At 44.1% G+C, this 20,804-nt stretch overlaps 1 protein-coding gene across 4 annotated transcripts in view; it reads right to left on the bottom strand.

Annotated features, from left to right (window-relative positions):
- adcy7 (adenylate cyclase 7) overlaps window positions 1-20,804 on the bottom strand; it is a 211,139-nt gene that overhangs the window by 133,246 nt on the left and 57,089 nt on the right. The window contains exon 1 of one of the 4 annotated variants that reach the window (XM_038806688.1): window positions 15,332-15,535. The exons of the other annotated variants lie outside the window; for them this stretch is intronic. The gene's annotated coding sequence lies outside the window, so the exon portion shown is untranslated. Of the gene's footprint in view, window positions 1-15,331; window positions 15,536-20,804 lie in introns of those variants that run through there. 4 annotated transcript variants of the gene reach the window in all.

The raw sequence follows: 20,804 nt of genomic DNA, 5'->3' as shown, positions 1-20,804 counted from the left end.
TTTTGTTCAATTTTCTTTAACAGTGTATAGAAAATATGTAACACGAAAAAAGGGGGGATGTGGTGATATGCATCACTGTAGATACACAAGGGGTTAATGTAAGCACACGTAGACTAGCTAGACACTAGAGGGAGCACCAGAGACATGACATACAGACACTCAATCAATAGGTCAGTAAGATAGGACATGACAAATGGGCATTCACGATACCCATAGAGGTGACACTACCACAGGGGGGCATTACACCAACCCATCTCTAAAGGACACAGCACGCATGATCTTCCTCTTTCCAGTGGAGACACTCAGCGAGTACAGACACAGGGTTGATTCAACATCACACCCACCACGTGGATTGTAGCAGACTGGTTCATCAGTTTGAGTAGCTATAGAAGGATTAACAGCAGAGGCTAATCCGAGTAGGAGAATTGTAAATAGTTTAATAAACATGTTGAGGTTATATCCATGTCTGAACCTTCCTTTGTCAGTATGAACATCAAGGAAGCAGCTTATGCTACGCTAAGAGCATAACAAGACAACCTGCACATCTTTGGACTATGGGAGGAAACCGGAGCACCCGGAGGAAACCCGCAAGCACGGGAAGAACGCGCACACTTCGCACAGACAGTGACCCAAGCTGGGAATCGAACCTGGGACCCTGGAGCTGTGAAACAACTGTGCTAACCACTATGCTACCATGCTGCCCAAGTGTTAATAGTGGCATAAAGGTAAAACAGCAGAATGTGTTAATAGGAGATCAAAGATGAGCTCTGTGGAAGCAAAACCGAAAAACAAGGGTCAGGTGCCGTGTTCGGGGAAGGGGGGAAGGGAAGTTGGATTGGGGCAAGCTAAGGAAAAAAAAAACTAAAAGGGGGTCAAGATGGAGAAAAACATTCACAGTCTAAAGTTGTTGAACTCGATTTTGAGTCCAGCAGGCTGTAATGTGACTAATCGGAAGCTGAGGTGTTGCCCTTCCAATTTTCATTGGGCATCAATGAAGCATTGCAGCAGTAGGGCAGCACGGTGGCCTAGTGGTTAGCACAACCGCCTCACGCCGCTGAGGTCCCAGGTTCGATCCCGGCTCTGGGTCACTGTCCGTGTGGAGTTTGCACATTCTCCCCGTGTCTGCGTGGGTTTCGCCCCCACAACCCAAAAATGTGCAGAGTAGGTGGATTGGCCATGCTAAATTGCCCCTTAATAGAAAAAATAATTGGGTAATCTAAATTTATAAAAAAAAATTTAAAAAATGAAGCATTGCAGCAGGCTAAAGGTAGACATGTGGCAATGACAGCAAGATGCTGAGTTGAAATGGCAAGTGACCAGAAATTGGGATCAAGCTGGATGGAGCGAAGGTGTTCCGCAAAGTGGTTGTGTTTAGTCTCCCCAATGTAGAGGAGACCATACTGCGAGCAGCTCTGTTTCTCTCTTCACAGAAGCTGCCAAACCTGCTGAGTTTATGCATCATGTTCTGTTGGTTTCAAATTTCCAGCATTTGCACCATTTTACTGTTATAGTCGCGTTATCATAAGTGGGATAAATTGGTTATGTCGCGCTTTTCACACAATTGTCTTAATTTTCTTTCAGCCAATATTTGATGAAGATTAGGAAAGCTGGAAGGGAGGGGGAAAAACTTGTTTGAAAGTGTTTCGGTATGACAGAATTATGGAAATGAATTGTGGCTTTCAAATTCTCAAAATGCATGTTCTCTTTGCAACAAGGTAATTTCTTTAATTTGCTCACAGGGTGTGGATAATTGTGGGTAGGTGCTGGTGGGCCTTCACAATTATTACATTTCAGCTTGCTAGCTTTTGTGCTCATGTCCCTAGAGTGGGATTTGAACTCCCAACCTGCTAACTCAGGATGAATCTGACACCATTTGACCCATAGGAACCACGTTTTACAGCTGAATGGCTTGATAAGCCATTGCATCATCAACCACAAAGGTACAACTCCAGTCACACGGATATATAGATATATAGGCCACAGATCCCTTTCTTGAATGACATTAGTGAGTCAGTAGGACTATATGGCAATTTAGTCTTTGTTTTTGCCATTTTATTTCTGGGCCAGCATTTTTAGGATGGTTGGAGAATTGGAACACATCCCCAGAACTCCGGCAGTCCTGATGCCATATTACGCTCTAATAAGCAGTGATTGCCATAAAGCGGGACTGCCATCCTCACTCGAGAGGAAGTCCTATCTTGGAGAGCTGCCAGCCAATCTGATTGGCCAGCGGCTCTCCTGCCCCTCCAGGCACAGCGCTGCAGTGGTCAGGCGAAATACTGCAGGGAGCTGCCTGGAACTAAATCCTGGGACCCGAAGAATAGTTATGTAGCAGTGGTCCGAGGGTGGCAGGGGTCATAGGGTGGGAGGGTAGGAAATGTCCGGGATGTCATGAGGAGGATGAGTGAGCTCTTGGGGATTGTCTCGGGTGGGGGGGGGGGGGGGGGTCCAGAGGTCACTGGAGCTTAAGGGGAGGAAGCCCCCAGTCCGGGAGACACTTCTGATGGGAGGCAAACCACCCCCCGTCCCGGCCCCATCCCGTCCAAGATCGGAATTTGTTTTTTTCCAGCCCCCCACCACCCACCACCAACCCAAAACTATCATAGAACATAGAACAGTACAGCACAGAACAGGCCTTTCAGCCCTCGATGTTGTGCCGAGCAATGATCACCCTACTTAAACCCGCGTAACCCGTAACCCAACAATCCCCCCATTAACCTTACACTACGGGCAATTTAGCATGGCCAATCCACCTAACCCGCACATCTTTGGACTGTGGGAGGAAACCGGAGCACCCGGAGGAAACCCACGCACACATGGGGAGGACGTGCAGACTCCACACAGACAGTGACCCAGCCGGGAATCGAACCTGGGACCCTGGAGCTGTGAAGCATTGATGCTAACCACCATGCTACCGTGAGGCCCTAATCATCTGCCCAGCAGCCTAAAAATTGAGGCTGGGTAGGCAGCTGCTTACGGGCCTTAACTGGTGCATGGATGGGCCTCCCGTCAAGACCCTGCCTGACCCAGTGTGAAATCACAACCAGGTCGGAATGGGAGGGAATTCCATCCATGCAATTTGACGAGTCTCCTCCCTCCCCAAACCCACCAGGCTGTGGTTGTTATTATACTTTGCCTTGGTGAGATTTGAATTATTAAATCTTATTCACTTGTCCAATACAACAACCGTAATACGTACAACCATAAGTATGAGATATTATTAAGACTTGCCTGGACTATGTGAGCTTGCTGATCACCTGATTAACAATCAAGCTTTAATCAACAATCAAGAGATCATTTCTGTTTGGAACGTGTTATTTTCTATTTATAAAACTCTAGCCATTTAGAATTGAGATTAGAGACACAAATATATTGAACTGTTACCGCTCGCTATCTATATATAGGTTTATGGGAACAGGGGTAGTAGACAATTTAGTGCAAGAGTCTGTCCTGTCAGTCACTGAGATTATGGCTGATCTGCACAAGCTATGTGTGCTCTTATAACAGGTGCATTTTACACATTTACAATCTGAACCGATTTTCCTTTTATATAGTCCACTCTCCACATCAATATTGCTCACTATTTGATACCAAGAAAAGATATGATCTAACATCCTGTTCCCAAAATACCTTCCTGTGCTATGTGTTATATAGGTGCCTCCATTCTGCTCAACGTATTGTGTTAGCTGAGTGAATGTTGCCATTCAATAAACATCACAAGTAAGCACTCAGGATATAATAGAGGACTCGTTAAAATCAGGTTTTTTTCAAGAAATGATTTAATTCCCCATGTTTTTTGGTGTAAAGTGATCACAGTCCTAATAACAATAATCACCAAGGAAAAATTAAAAGGCCCATTTAAGGTCCTGTACTTAACTCACCTCTGAATAGCTGGTTCAATAATATGGCTCATATATAATTGAAAGCAAAGTGGCCATTCATCCTGTGAATTTAGACAGTGATTTGTGGCAGGCTTTGTTACCATGTTAAGCTTTATTTGTCCTCACCCATTTGTCTTTATACACAGAGGCACATACACACAACCTATGTTTACAGTAGATAATAGTGGATCTCCATGGATTTTCCTGTGAAAGTTAAGGCAAAATAAATTTCCCTTTGAGTATCATGGCCACCATAGCAGTTGAAATCTGTACAGACCAGCTTGAGTGAGACATTCATAATCTTTATGGTTCAGTAGCAGACAACATATCCACTTGTCCATTAAGCTAAATGGGAGCGTATATTTGACAGCAAGGACTTTAGACTCTTCCAATTTCATAGGAACGGGACAAGGCCATTCAGCCCCTTGAGCCTGTTCCATCAATCTCTTAATTCCATTCGTCATATGTTCAAGGAAAGAATCTGAAGCCAGCCTGCACCTTAAGACAGGTAGAAAAACATGGACCAAACCTAAATATTAACATTATTAAGACAAAACTCCCCCCACTCCACCTTTTTCAGCTCACCCCTTCACCCCCCCCCCCCCCCCCCCCACCTTTTCAGAACTTGCCTTCACTCCCCCTTTTCATGGGTATGGACCCCCTCAGGTCCTGGCCCTTGGCAGTGCGAACCTGACAGGTGGGCACACTGGCACTGCCAGCCTTGGGAGTGCCAGGGCACTGCCCTTCCCTGTCCCTGTCCACCCAGTGGGCTCCAACGGCCTCCGGGACCCCTGGAGTGGCCTTCACGCCTGGTCTCCGCTTGTTGAGACAAGTAGTAATCGGTGCCTGAGTGAGGCCTTGCCGGTGCTGCCGGTGACTCCCGAGCGCCAGGAGAATGCTACCTAATGGCTCATTTAAATATGAGTATCTGGATCATGGCCAGCGAGGGTTCCAGATCCGACCAGGCACCACAGATTGGGTGGCTCATGGGTAGTGTTGTGTCCAGCGCAAAGCCCGATTTGGACCTCTGCTGCAATGCTTCTGGCAGAGAATAAGATCGGCGCATCGGGGAGGCAAAATCGCACCCAGCATTTCAAATAGTTTCCCAGCTTATGACATGATAGAGATGTGAAATTCCTCTCCATTGATTCCTGAGTTGCTTAGGATATGAAAATATTAAAATGTAATTATAAACACAAAATATGTTTGCATTGTATGTTAGCATTTGATTCAAATCTGTTTCTTCGTGGTTACAGACATTACTATCCAAACACAATTTTAAACCTGCCAATCAGAACCTGAACTTCCTGAACTTTTAAAAAAAATTATATTCTGCTCCCGCTGCATGGCCATATTTTCTCCCCTGTTTAAGTATTGTTCCTAGTATCCTCACTCAGGATCCAGAAGTTCTTCTTTCCCCTTTGTCAAGGGCTGAACGCCTGCAATGCTTTATGAACAGAACAATTAGTTTCAGGAAAACCACCCCTTTGTTTTACACAGAACCTCCACTTCATACACAGGGTAGAGAAAGAAAGCTTTTGTAAATTCTCAGTTCAATTGCTTTCTGCAGGCAGATACACTTTGATCTCCAATTACTTCCTGTTTTGCTCGGGATTGTGTAATTGTTGTCAATCGAACAGGGACTTTTATTGTAAACAATGCAAATACTTGGGGCTGGGGTTTCAAATCAAGGACAGGAATCCAATAATGTCCAGGTCTTGATCCCATGTTGTGTGAGTTACTTTCAAATGTAAAACATCTGATTGGCCCAGCGGTGCGTTTGGTGCCCTGTCAGCTTGGATCCAGAGGACCCTTTGACATGGCTGGCAGGAGCCATGACCTGACTTGTTGTTCACAGACATGCTGCAGGGCCCTGCTGATTGGGTTGGCAATGGCATGGGCAGGTGTCCATGTGCAGCCCCAAAGTTCTTTGTTGCCTCCCTTGAGGTGTTGACGGAGGCAGTCGCCAAGAGGCAAGAACATTTTTTTCCCCAGCAGAAGAAAGTTGCCTCAAGAAACAGAAATAAACCTGCATGGAGGTGGCCACAGGGTGCAGCAGTACAAGTGCCATGTGGGGGATGTGGGCCCAAAGTCACTAGAGGTTCAACGACGTGTTGCAATCCGGGAAGGTGAGTGACAAGCAACACCCGGGTGACAGGCCTCGACCTCTGTATGCAGCAGCATGCCCACAAGCTGAGCCGACCGAGAGCCCATGGATGTCCCTGACATTATTGGCACAGGTGCAGAGTTGCATCACTGACACATCAGTCACCTTCACATGCGGTGCAATTGGGAAGTGGGCATCACTGAGCAATGCAACCGATCATTACAGTGTAGTGCTGGAATAGGTGAGCTGGGATATAATAGCTAAAATGTTTACAGAAATGTGTAAAATGAATTGACACATTATCATTAATTGCCATCAATTTTAACAATAGTTTAAGATTTAAATACTTGGAATATTCCTGCCTGTCTCCCTGTCTTTAAAGTAGGCCCATGTTGATTGTTTTGAAGGTTAGAGCATGTAACCCACCAAATCAGCTTGTCAAGGTAATGAATCTGAATTGATTTGGATTGTCACCTGAGGAAAGATGTGGGGTGGGATTCTCCGTTTCTGAGACTAAGTGTTGACGTCGGGGCACAATTCGTGGACTTTCACGACAGCAAAGCTGGTGCTGAACATGAACCAATTCAGCGTCTGTAGAGGAGCTAGCATCGGCACCATGTGGGACTCAATTGATTCCAATGAAAAGCGGTGCAGGATTTGCTGGGTCCATGATTGACACTCGGGAGGCTGACAAGCTGCAGCCGCATATACACATTACAATCCCGACACACACTCAACCCAACCAACCAGATGGCACTGGTTGTGCTGGAGCATGCCCATACAGCTGATAGGTCGGCTGGGGCCAGAGGGCACCTAGAGGGTGGCCTGGGATAGACACTTATATCACCAATGGCCCTAAGTTCAAAGTGGGCTGTTAGCAGCGGCGCAGCTGCATGGCTGCCTTGCCGGCTGTGGCAATGATGTTCCGTACCCATCCACAGCCCACCTCCTGACCATCCCCCGCTACTCCCACCAGCCCTGGCAGATGCCTCCCAGCCAGCAGCACAACTGTCAGCAAACTATGGCGATGTTGAAAACTTTCCGTGCCCCCTCAGCAGCCAACACACCGGTTTCACGATTTTTAAAAGCACAAGTGGCCCAGTGGTTAGCCTCACAGTGCCAGGGACCCAGGTTCAATTCCTGCCTTGGGTCACTGTCTGTGTGGAAATTGTGCACCTTCTCCTCGTCTTGGTGTGAGCTTCTGGTTTCCTCCCATATTCCAAAGATTTGCAGGTTAGGTGGATTGACCATGCTAAATTGCCTCTTAGTGTTCAAAAGGTTATGTGGGGTTATTGGATTACAGGCATAGGGTGGGACGTGGGCCTAGGTAGGGTGTTCTTTGAGATGGTGGTGCAGACTTGATGGGCCGAATGGCCTCCTTCTGCACTGTAGTGATTCTATGATTCTAAGTGAACCGTGCTGTCGGGAACTTGGCCCATCAGACAAGCATCGTGGAGACCCTGGTGAATACCGTGTCGGGCCGCTAATGACATGCAAATGGTGTTGATTGTATGTGCATTCCAGACCGTATTCACGCTGCTGTCGAGGTTACGGAGAACTGCGATTTGGCGTCAAATTGCCACCGCTGCAGTTTTAGCATCAGAACCTTATCTCGGCCCAATCGCGTTTTGCTGTTTCATCGTCAGCTAACGGGGATCCCACCCGTGAAGCATATGCCTCAAAATGCAGTTCACAAAAAAGGTAGGTGAGGTGAAACAAGCAGTGCTATCAAATTTCTAAAGAGAGGAAGTAGAGCTTTTCAATAAATTTTGCTAAATAGCTCCAGTGAAGCTTCTGACTCTCATAAAACCATGCGAAACAGGACGAATAAAGTATAACGACTGAGGTAGCATTTCCACTGCATCAGGAAAGCATACAAAATACCAGTCATGGGCGGCATGGTGACGCAGTGGTTAGCTCTGCTACCTAAGGCGCTGAGGACCCGGGTTCGATCCCGGCCCCGGGTCACTGTACATGTGGAGTTTGCACATTCTCCCCGTGTCTGCGTGGGTCTCACCCCCACAATCCAAAGATGTGCAGGTTAGGTGGATTGGCCATGCTAAATTGCCCCTTAATGGGAAAAAAATAATTGGGTACTCTAAATTTATTTTTAAAAATACCAGTCACATCCTCATCCAGGGGTGTTGGACATGGTCTTAACAGAATAAGTTGCACACATGGCAAGTAGCTGCTAATTCAATTATCGGCAACTTTTTTCCACTTTCACCCAGAAATCAGTGATTTATCCAAACTGCCTTGTTCAGTGGTTGACACTTATGTTTAACTGTTGTCATTACAAATTGTGCTGACGCAGTTACCGACGACCATTTCACGTGTTCAAGTTATTTGCAGCATGATGTCCACACACTTAAAGACAATGGGCCGTTGATATAATTTTCATCAATTTAAAATTCCTCACATCTCGTCCCAGAAAAAAGGAATAACTTGCTCAGACCTTTTTTAACTGTATGTAGTAGAAAGAAAGCCAAATATAAACAATGGGAATGGCAAGAAAAGTATTAGTCCCACTGTACAAGACTAACAAAGAAGTCAGGAAAGAATAATATGTCATTTTAAGTATCACAGACAAGATTATAGAAACCATTACTGAGTTTGTGATACCTAAAATCAAGTTTGACTTACCAAATAAAACAGTAATCCTAAAAAGATATATTTAACAACTTCATTATCTTACAGTACTGCACATTTTAACTTATGCTCAGCCAAAATCCAAAGCATGTTTCGTTTTTTTTTTGAATGGCAAAGAATGTTTCATAATAGTTCACTCAGTTGGATATTGGTGCCAATATATTCCTGTGAGGAAAATGGGGATGACCTAAACAATGTTTGTAAATTGGTGTAGCTGTGGTCCTGCGTTTCATTTTATTCCTTTTATAAATTAACCAGAAAAAGAGAAGGGTGAACTATAACAGCAACTTTCACAATACATGTAGTACAAGAACTCAAGACAAATGTAAAGAATGAAACTAGTCCAAAGAACAGGCTGTTCTGAGGACATGAAGTGGCACTGGGAGAACCAAACATACACACCATGCAATGCTATTGTTCTATTTAGCATTAACAGTTGTTTAAAAGTAGTGGTAAGAGGAATTTTATACTTTTGCCCTGTTAGCATACCAATATTGATGCTGTACATTGCAATTACACTCTTCCAGAAGAACAAGATAACTTCCCAAAAAAATGACTTCACATTCACTTGTATAACTCAGTTAATTATTTGCTGGCAACTTCCACCCTCAATCTCTCAAATCTTTGATCATCAACTAAATTGTGCAAAGGCAACCAAGATATTCCCTGCAACAAATTTAACATGATTTGTAAACGTTAGAGATTTGCTAAAAATGTAATCTCAGTACTCCAATGACTTGAAGAGCACAATACACCATCTGGTTTGCTACACATATATAGTCCAGGTGGTTTCCAGTTTCAATTCATGCTCTTGGCTGACCTCAGATTTCACAATTATGAAGGTACGATGATTGACCTCAGCAGTTTATAGCAGAATAAGAAAGGGTTTGATAGGAGGTACAATAATAATAATAATCACTTATTGTCACAAGTAGGCTTCAATGAAGTTACTGTGAAAAGCCCCTAGTTGCCACATTCTGGCGCCTGTTCAGGGAGGCTGGTACGGGAATTGAACCCGCGCTGCTGGCATTGTTCTGCGTTACAAGCCAGCTGTCTTAGCCCACTGTACTAAACCAGCCCCATAAAATGGTTATGGTAGTGGATAAGGGTAAACTTGGCTGTGTGATACTCTTCCCCATCCAAAGGCTGAGCAATCTGGGGACAATTATTGCTAAATTGCACCTGACATTGTGCTAGTTTTGCTGAGGTCAAATTGCAACCAAGTTTCCTTGCAGACTCATTAATGTAAGATTGACCATAAAATCTCCCATGGTGGCGCAGTGATTAACATTGCTGCCTCACGATGACATTCGATCCCGGCCCTGGGTCACTATCTATATGAAATTTGCACATTCTCCCCGTGACTGTGTGGAGACAAAGATATTTAGAGTAGGTGGATTGGCCACTCTGGATTGGCCCTCAATTCGAAAAAAGAGAACTGTGTACTTGAAATTCAAATAAATGAATAAAATCTCCCACAAGTCATTGCAATGGAACAGCCAGAGTAGTACTGTAGTAGAGGAATACGAGGCAATAAGAGATTGCCCTGGAATTAATTGTTCTTCAAGTTGTTAAACTACTCAGATGATTTCTGCAGTAGCAGGTCAGACCTGTAACCTCGATTGATCGCTGGTCAGACGGATAACACTGGATTCATGTGATCATGGATGTCTGTGTGCCCTAGAATCTGGCACTATGTGATGAACCTCAACAAGTGAGCACAATCAGCTGACCCTCAAATGCAGAGAAGGACAATATCATACAGCTGTCACTAGAATGGTACCAAACATGTGTGGGTACATACACCAGGAAAGATTAACTGGTATCCTCTGTCTTTTAAAAAGATTGCTGAGGTGTGACTAATAAGGATCTTTAAAATTATGAAAGATTTTTTTATAGAGTGAAGAGGAAGAGAATGTTTCTCCTTGTGAGGAAGACCATAATTAGTGGCCGTCAATATAAAATAGTCACTACGGTTAATCCAATAGGGAACTCAGAAGAAACTAGTTCACCAACAGTGTAAGAGTAATAAGGATGTGGAAATTATGGCCACAGAAAGTGCTTGAAGCGATTAATATAGATTTGATTCAGGGGAAGCACGGTAGCACAGTGGTTAGCACAGTTTCTTCACAGCTCCAGGGTCCTAGGTTCGATTCGCAGCTTGGATCACTGTGCAGAGTCTGCGTGGGTTACCTCCCACAGTCCAAAGATGTGAAGGTTATGCTAAAGGTTATTGGCCATGCTAAATTTCCCTTAGTGTCCAAAAACATTAGGTGGAGTTACGGGGATAGGGTGGAGGTGTACGGATAGGGTGGTCGTGTGGGCTTAGGTAAGGGCCGGTGCAGACTCGATGGGCCAAATGGCCTTCTTCTGCACTGTAAATTCTAAGATTCTATGATGCTAGGAAAGCATAAAAGGGCGAAGGGAATGGATGGTCATAGTGGTGGAATTAAATAAGAGAAGATGGGAGGAAGCTCAAGTGAAGCATAAACATGGGCATGGCCTGACTGGTCTGTTTCTGTATAACCAATGTAATCCTATATCATTTCTTTTTTTAAATTTAGAGTACCCAATTATTATTTTCCAATTAAGGGGCTATTTTAACGTAGTCAATACTCCTACCCTGCACATCATTTGGGTTGAGACCCACGCAGACACGGGGAAAATGTGCAAACTCCACACAGACACTGACCCGGGGCCAGGATCAAACCCGGATCATCGGCACAGTGAGGCAGCAGTGCCAACCACTGCGCCAACCTGCTGCCCTATCTTGTATCATTTCTAACCTGAGGCCATAACTGGTATTGTCAGCAGGAACTGGTTAGGGTGAGCAGCCTGAGTACAAAAGATCACAAATATTTGAGTGTAATGTAGTCAGGTCACAACTTGCTTTTGCTTAAAACTCCTTGAGCAGTTGTGCGATTTGATTTGATTCTTCCCAGATTAAGGACTTATCCAGGTGGGAAATCATATGGAAGCTCCGGACCATCTGGACAATGTTAGGAAGACCATTAGCACAAAAAAGGATAGCGTCAATTTGAAATTCTCTCCTGCAAAAAAAAAACTGTTGCGGCTAGCTCGTTTTAAAAATTCAACTGGGCGGCACAGTGGTTAGCACTGCTGCCGCATGGCGCTGAGGACTTGGGTTCGATCCCAGCTCCGGGTCACTGTCCGTGTGGAGTTTGTACATTCGCCCTGTGTCTGCGTGAGTCTCACCCCCACAACCCCGAGATATACAGGGTCGGTGGATTGGCCATACTACATTGCCCCTTGGGAAAAAAAATAATTGAGTACTCTAAATTTTTTTTAAAATGTAATTAAAAATTTTTGTTCAGTAAAAATATAACGGAATATGGGGCAAAAGTTGGTAAGTACAGCTGAGCTACACATCAACAACAATATAACAGAATAGCTGAACAGGCTCGAAGGACTGCATGGCGTACTCCTGTTCCTAGATTTTAGATTCACATACACAATTACAATGGCCAGCTGGGCTAAGCACTAAAAATGCCAGCAGAATCAGGAATGAATCTAAAAGAGGAGAGAAAATATAAATGTAATCTTCCACCAATTAAAAATAAAAGTATCAACTATGCCTGGTATGCTGTCCTCCTCTGCATTCTGATCTGAAGATCGGCTACAAACATTAGCAATGTATTAGAAACCTGCAATGCGAATATTAAACGCAGCAGGCTCTCCTTTTATCTCCCAAGTATGTCTAAGTTATAATAACTGCAAATATATCACAATAAAAAGGCTTCAATTTCCATTACTTATGATAATTGTAACACGCAGGATAACTTTCTGATTAGTTTGTTCATTATTTTAAATACTTATTTGCTAAATACTTTTTAAATGTTCAGACTTCAAATATTTTCAATTAACATTCAATCTCGATATAATTTAGCAGCTTTTGCACAAACAAACAATAATCTACCTTATTGTTATTGCAGCTTTACACCATGATTATTTGACTAAAATGCACTTCTGATGTCTTAGGCTATGTGGCTGACAAGTGCATCCAGAAAGCGGTTCTCCTCAGTCACTGCAACTGTAATGCAGCATCAGCAAACAGCAGGCAAGTCACAGGCTAAAATGGATTTTTAAAATAACTGAGAGGCTGTGAGCTTCGCAGTTGAATATCTGCAGAGAGCTTAGGAGCATATGCCTTGCTAAAATACTCTTAAAAGTAACGATATCTTATAGATGGTATCATTACTGTAGGAAGTGGCTTTTACAGGAAGAATGCAACTTCAAACTGACAAAATACAGAACTCTTAGGCACAATATATGTACATGATTTGGTGTAGGCAGATGCCTTCGATCTTTGCCCATAATTTAGGAACTGGCATTCGCTTCCTCATTGCTTTTACCTCTTCCACCAACTCCTTTCTGATCCACTAAATCACCTACCATCACCCCACTCCATAACACACTCAAAGGTGCCGTTTCCTCAGAAAGGATAAATTTATTAATATTCCAGCCCTTAAATGGTTCACAGGCAGGATCACTTTCCCCTCACCAAAGCCATCACACTCAGCCACACATTTCACCATCTGTCCCGTCCAAACTGGCCCCACAGTGTTGCTCTCATCACATCCGATTCTCCACCAGCTACCATGGCACCTTTGCTCCCTCAAACATCTCACCTTTTTCATCCCTCATATCTCTATTTAAATCTTAATTGTCATCAAATTTCCAGCAGAAATCCTTGCCCACAGCAGCTTTGTGATTGTACGCAATGAGCAACTCCTCAGCCTCTTATTCCCCACTTTGTGCTCCTTCTTTCAACATCGCCCTTTATATAAACGAATAGTCATCCACGATTGAAATTTCCTCTGGCCTTGCCAACTCGGAGGTCTCAAACTGATCAAGTGCTCATCTCCCTGACCATCCACAGCTCCCCACTCCCTATCTTCCAGCCCTTTACCTGCCATGACAACTTTAATGTTGACCTGCCCAGCAACTCCCTTCCTTCCGTTTGTGAGGTTTCATTCCGGCCAAGTTGTCTATGGAATAGTCCCATCTTTCCAACCAAAACTCTGATGGACACAGCATATTTGCCCCAAAGTTCTTCACTTCACCTCGTCACTTACTCACCTGCAAATGGTCCTTTGGTGACATCTTATGGCTTCCATATGCATGTTAAAAACACCCAGTTTTACTCCAGCACTTTACCTGACTCCCCCCCGCCTCAGACACACATGACCATCTGTGCACTGTCAGACCCCATGTCAGTCCTTCAGTTGTGAATGAATTTCAGTCAACTGAACGTGTGGGAAAGCAAAACCATTTCTTTCAGTCCCTGCCCAACTCCAATTCTTCCTCAAGGCAACTAAACCTTGAAGTCGTGTTCTAACGTGGGCTAAATTTTTAACTCTGTACATTATCATTAAGACCACCCCAAGCACTACATCATAATAATAATCTTTATTAGTGTCACATGGAGGTTTACATTAACACTGCAATGAAGTTACTGTGAAAATCCCCTAGTCGCCATATTTCAGCGCCTGTTCGGGTACACAGAGGGAGAATTCAGAATGTCCAAATTACCGAACAAGCACATCTTTCAGGACTTGTGGGAGGAAACTGGAGCACCTGGAGAAAACCCAGGCAGACACAGGGAGAACATGCAGACTCCGCACAGTGACCCAAATCGGGAATCGAACATGAGTCCCTGCTGCGGTGAAGCAATAGTGCTAACCACTGTGCTACTGTGCCACCCACTCCCACTATTACTGAAAGCCTGATCCTCTCAAAATAATTGCTCCTATTTAGTAATGCCTTAATCTGTACCCTCTACATTCCTACGGGATGCAAAACTGCACTTCCCTCATCCTGGCCCACAGCAAGTTCTGCTTGTCCATTATTCCCATCCTCTGTCATTTACAATAATTACTGCCCCATTTAAAGCCTCACCTTAATAATGATGAATCACCCCTCTTATGTCCTCCAGTGCACAGATACTGACCTTTTGCTTTCATGCCACATACCCCGGCTCCCACCCCAGACCACCTACTATCAATTTGGTCATCGGTGACCGAGTCTACAGCTATCTTAGTCCTACTCTGATAGTCATTCTCCACGCTCCTGTATCCCTTTTACACTTTAAATCCTTTCTTAAAAATCTTTTCTTCATCCAAACTTTTGGTTACACTTATAAACTTTCCCACAGCAACTCATCATTCGGCCTTTCTCTGTGAATTGTTACATCAGTGAAGGCTGTCATAATAGAACCACAAGAACAGTCTATTTGCGCAAGATAACGTAATACCCAAATGGATTTGCAATTATTAAAATAGTGAGTTAAAAAGTATAGGTGCTTCTTTCAACAACATTCCCAAATCCATTATGCAGAGAATACTGTACTGTTGTGAGTCAGACGGCAAGCTAAATGGATGAAAGGTTTATATTATATTACAGTAAAACATTACAACATTCAGCTGATATAATTTTGCGTCAGTCAGTTAGGAAAATTATAAATATTTATTTTCCAAGGACCAAAACAACGTCATGAATGTAGAGTAAGATAAAATGACTACTGATAAAGCGATGGAATAGTATCAGGCTTGAAAATGAAAGAACAAAAGTAGCATTCTAATTCTTCATGAAATCATGAAGGTTTCCAGAAGGTAACAATCTGATTGAGCAGTCAGTTAACAAGCAGTCATCACCAGTTTAAAAATATTGTTACCTGTTACAGGTTTTGGGTCTGCCATAGATAGTCCCTCAGGTATAACTGTGCTGCATCACTCACAAAGGTACCTATACTCGTTCTCCCAGCTCCCGTATGTCCCTTTGTTCATTTTAAGTGCTTTCTTAAACTCTCGGTGCATCCAAACTTTTGGTTACAGTTACAAATTTACAACCAAATAGGTTCTTAGAATGCAGCAGAGACTGGAAAGGCAACTGGAAAAGGTGTAGGAATAAAACTGGACACACCATCTGGCATCTCAGCCTTGGATTCTGGCAGCAGCCTCAGTTGAACCAGTAAAACCCTCCTCCATAATGTCTGGGGACTGGTGCCAAAATTCAATCGGCGATTAGTGTAGCAGCAGCCTGACGTAGGTATTATTCTGAGAGTATGAGTACCAGCCAACATCCCACACTCTTCCATTACTATCTCCAGATTTACCCTGTCCCACTAGCAGGACAGACCCACCAGTGGTGGTGACATAATGATATTGGAGGGAATGAGGCTGGGAGCCCTCAACATCAACTCTGGACCTCATGGCATCAGGTCAAAAAGGGGCAACAAAAGAAACAAAAGAAAATCTACAAATGGCCACCCACCACCTTCGTTCAGCTGCCGAATCAGTGTTCCTCCATGTTGCAGATGTATGTTATAACCTGCCTGCTGACCACTGGCTGGAAACTAATGGCAATCCCACAATCCTTAGGGAGTATGAGCGTCCCCAATGAGGGGGGCAGAGAAATCATTAGCAGGTCCCTGCATAAATAAAGCTGGCCAGTTTGGAACCAGTTAGAGAGGAGTGAGCAGCAAGGGAGTTACTGCTGCTGTTGTAGATATATATGTTATTGTAAATAAAGCTTTCTTTCTTTTCTACAAACTCGTGCTGGATTCTTCATAGCCCTCACAAAACTGTACATGACAATATTGGTGGGAGTGCTACTTTACACAGTGACATTCTCCATCTTGAAAGATAAAATGGACACAGATCAGGGCACAGTTTAACATAAGAACATAAGAACATCAGAACTAGGAGCAGGAGTAGGCCATATGGCCCCTCGAACCTGCTCCGCCATTCAATCAGATCATGGCTGATCTTTTGTGGACTCAGCTCCACTTTCCGGCCCGAACACCATAACCCTTAATCCCTTTATTCTTCAAAAAACGATCTATCTTTATATTAAAAACATTTAATGAAGGAGCCTCAACTGCTTCACTGGGCAAGGAATTCCATAGATTCACAAACCTTTGGGTGAAGAAGTTCCTCCTAAACTCAGTCCTAAATCTACTTCCCCTTATTTTGAGGCTATGCCCCCTAGTTCTGCTTTCACCCGCCAGTGGAAACAACCTGCCCGCATCTATCCTATCTATTCCCTTCATAATTTTATATGTTTCTATAAGATCCCCCCTCATTCTTCTAAATTCCAACGAGTACAGTCCCAGTCTACTCAACCTCTCCTCGTAATCCAACCCCTTCAGCTCTGGGATTAACCTAGTGAATCTCCTCTGCACACCCCCCAGCGTCAGTACGTCCTTTCTCAGGTAAGGAGACCAAAACTGAACACAATACTCCAGGTGTGGCCTCACTAACACCTTATACAATTGCAACATAACCTCCCTAGTCTTAAACTCCATCTCTCTAGCAATGAAGGACAAAATTCCATTTGCTTTCTTAATCACCTGTTGCACCTGCAAACCAACGTTTTGCAACTCATGCACTAGCACACCCAGGTCTCTCTGCATAGCAGCATGTTTTAATATTTTATCATTTAAATAATAATCCCTTTTGCTGTTATTCCTACCAAAATGGATAACCTCACATTTGTCAACATTGCATTCCATCTGCCAGACTCTAGCCCATTCACTTAACCTATCCAAATCCCTCTGTAGACTTCCGGTATCCTCTGCACTTTTTGCTTTACCACTCATCTTAGTGTCGTCTGCAAACTTGGACACATTACCCTTGGTCCCCAATTCCAAATCATCCATGTAAATTGTGAACAATTGAGGGCCCAACACTGATCCCTGGGGGACACCACTAGCTACTGATTGCCAACAAGAGAAACATCCATAATCCCCACTCTGCTTTCTATTAATTAACCAATCCTCTATCCATGCTACTACTTTACCCTTAATGCCATGCATCTTTATCTTATGCAACAACTTTTTGTGTGGCACCTTGTCAAAGGCTTTCTGGAAATCCAGATATACCACATCCATTGGCTCCCCGTTATCTACTGCACTGCTAATGTCCTCAAAAAATTCCACTAAATTCGTTAGGCACGACCTGTCCTTTATGAACACATGCTGCGTCTGCCCAATGGGACAATTTCCATCCAGATGCCTCGCTATTTCTTCCTTGATGATAGATACTAACATCTTCCCTACTACCGAAGTTAAGCTCACTGGCCTATAATTACCCGCTTTCTGCCTACCTCCTTTTTTAAACAGTGGTATCACGTCTGCTAAATTCCAATCCACCGGGACCACCCCAGAGTCTAGTGAATTTTGGTAAATCATCACTAGTGCATCTGCAATTTCCCTAGCCATCTCTTTTAGCACTCTGGGATGCATTCCATCAAGGCCAGGAGACTTGTCTACCTTTAGCCCCATTAGCTTGCCCATCGCTACCTCCTTAGTGATACCAATCATCTCAAGGTCTTCACCTGTCATTGCCTCATTTCTATCAGTCACTGGCATGTTATCTGTGTCTTCCACTGTGAAGACCGACCCAAAAAACCTGTTCAGTTCCTCAGCCATTTCCTCATCTCCCATTATTAAAACTCATCCTCTAAAGGACCAATCTTTACCTTGGCCACTCTTTTTGTTTATATATTTGTAGAAACTTTTACTATCCGTTTTTATCTTCTGAGCAAGTTTACTCTCATAATCTATTTGCTCTTCTTTATAGCTTTTTTAGTTGCTTTCTATTGCCCCTAAAGATTTCCCAGTCCTCTAGTCTCCCAATAATCTTTGCCACTTTGTATGCTTATTACTTCAATTTGATACACTCCCTTATTTCCTTAGATAGCCACAGGCGATGTTCCCTCTTTCTACCGTCCTTCCTTTTAGTTGGTATAAACTTTTGCTGAACACTGAAAAATCGCTTGGAAGGTTCTCCACTTTGCTCTCAGTCTACCTTAGCTAGCTCTTCTCTCATCCCATTATAATCTCCTTTGTTTAAGCACAAACACTAGTGTTTGATTTTACCTTCTCACCCTCCATCTGTATTTTAAGTGATCCTGTAGCCCCGTTGGCCTCCAGTGGAGTACGTTTTGTATTGTTCCAAATGGGTTAATTAGCACAAATGTCCAAGGCACAATTTATGTAAACTCATAATTAAACACATGAATAAAATTCTCCCAGTCTACCTTAGCTAGCTATTCTCTCATCCCATTGTAATCTCCTTTGTTTAAGCACAAAACACTGGTGTTTGATTTGACCTTCTCACCCTCCCATCTGTATTTTAAATTCCACCATATTGTGATCGCTCCTTCTGAGAGGATCCCTAACTCTGAGATCATTAATCAATCCTGTCTCATTACACAGGACCAGATCTAGGACCGCTTGTTCCCTTGTAGGTTCCATTACATACTGTTCTTGGAAACTATCGCGGATACATTCTATAACCTCCTCCTCAAGGCTGCCTTGACCGACCTGGTTAAACCAATCGACATGTAGATTAAAATCCCCCATGATAACTGCTGTACCATTTCTACATGCATCAGTTATTTCTTTGTTTATTGCCTGCCCCACGTTAATGTTACTATTTGGTGGCCTATAGCCTACTCCTATCAGTGACTTTTTCGGCGCCTTACTATTCCTGATTTCCACCCAAATGGATTCAACCTTATCTTCCATAGCACCAATGTCATCCCTTACTATTGCCTGGATGTCATCCTTAAATAACAGAGCTACACCACCTCCCTTACCATCCACTCTGTCCTTCCGAATAGGTTGATACCCTTGGATATTTAACTCCCGGTCGTGACCATCCTTTAACCATGTTTCAGTAGTGGCCACTAAATCATAGTCATTCACGATGATTTGCGCCATCAACTCATTCACCTTATTCCGAGTACTACGAGCATTCAGGTAAAGTACACTTATGTTGGCTTTTATACCTCTGTTTTGAATCTTAACACCTCGATCAGTAACCTCTCCTAAGTTATATTTCCTCTTAACTTTTCTCCTAATTTTCCTTGTCGTTGAACCCATATCTTCATGTAACAACCTGCCGCATCGCTAACAATTTATGTTTTTACTTCCCGTTTTATTCCTTTTAGTATTACTGGGCCTATTCACTGAGCTTCCCTCAGTCACTGTACCTTGTACTGTCACCCTTTTGATTTTGACTATGGCCCCTCTGCCTTATACTTTCCCCCTTACTGCCTTTTGTTTCTGTCCCTGTTTTACTACCTTCCGACTTCCTGCATTGGTTCCCATCCCCCTGCCACATTAGTTTAAATCCTCCCCAACAGCTCTAGCAAACATCCCCCCAGGACATCGGTTCCAGCCCTGCCAAGGTGCAGAACGTCCGGTTTGTACTGCTCCCACCTCCCCCAGAACCAGTCCCAATGCCCCAGGAATTTGAATCCCTCCCTCTTCCACCATCTCTCGAACCACGCATTCATCCTATCTATCCTGACATTCCTACTCTGACTAGCTCGTGGCACAGGTAGCAATCCTGAGATTACTACCTTTGAGGTCCTACTTTTTAGTTTAACTCCTAACTCCCTGAATTCAGCTTGTAGGATCTCATCCCGTTTTTACCTATATTGTTGGTGCCTATGTGCACCACAACAGCTGGCTGTTCACCCCCCGCCCCCCAAATGTCCTGCAGATGCTCCGAGACATCCTTGACCCTTGCACCATGGAGGCAACATACCATCCTGGAGTCTCAATTGCATCCGCAGAACCGCCTGTCTATTCCCCTTACAATTGAGTCCCCTATCACTATAGCCCTGCCATTATTCTTCCGGCCCTGCTGCGCAGCAGAGCCAGCCACGGTGCCATGAATCTGGCTGCTGCTGCCTTCCCCTGGTGAGCCATCTCCCTCAACAGTATCCAAAGCGGTATATCTGTTTTGCAGGGAGATGACCGCAGGGGACACCTGCACTACCTTCCTACTCTTGCTCTGTCTTTTGGTCACCCATTTTCTACCTCCCTCAGTAACTTTCACCTGCGATGTGACCAACTCGCTATACGTGCTATCCACGACTAACGTGCTAACCACAGTGTTGTGACCAGTGTAGATCTAGACCCATCGGTTAAATGGTGAGAAAGGCCAAAATCGAGATCCTTGCTGGGTGCGATTCAGTTTGCCATCTAACTGGCCTGCTCTTGGTTGCAAGTTCCGGAACTTGCCCAAATGTGGCTGCGGGGGGTGGCCTGGTGCGGAAGGAGGGGAGGGGATCTGACTTGGGGGAGGGGGGGGTCCTACCTCCGGATCGGGGCTGATGACGGAGGGGGGGTT

The sequence above is a fragment of the Scyliorhinus canicula genome, chromosome 9 (assembly GCF_902713615.1).
Source record: "Scyliorhinus canicula chromosome 9, sScyCan1.1, whole genome shotgun sequence".
In the NCBI taxonomy this organism is placed as follows: Eukaryota; Metazoa; Chordata; class Chondrichthyes; order Carcharhiniformes; family Scyliorhinidae; genus Scyliorhinus; species Scyliorhinus canicula.
The sequence above is the reverse complement of the archived record's forward strand: the minus strand, read 5'-3'. Positions and strand labels throughout refer to the sequence as shown.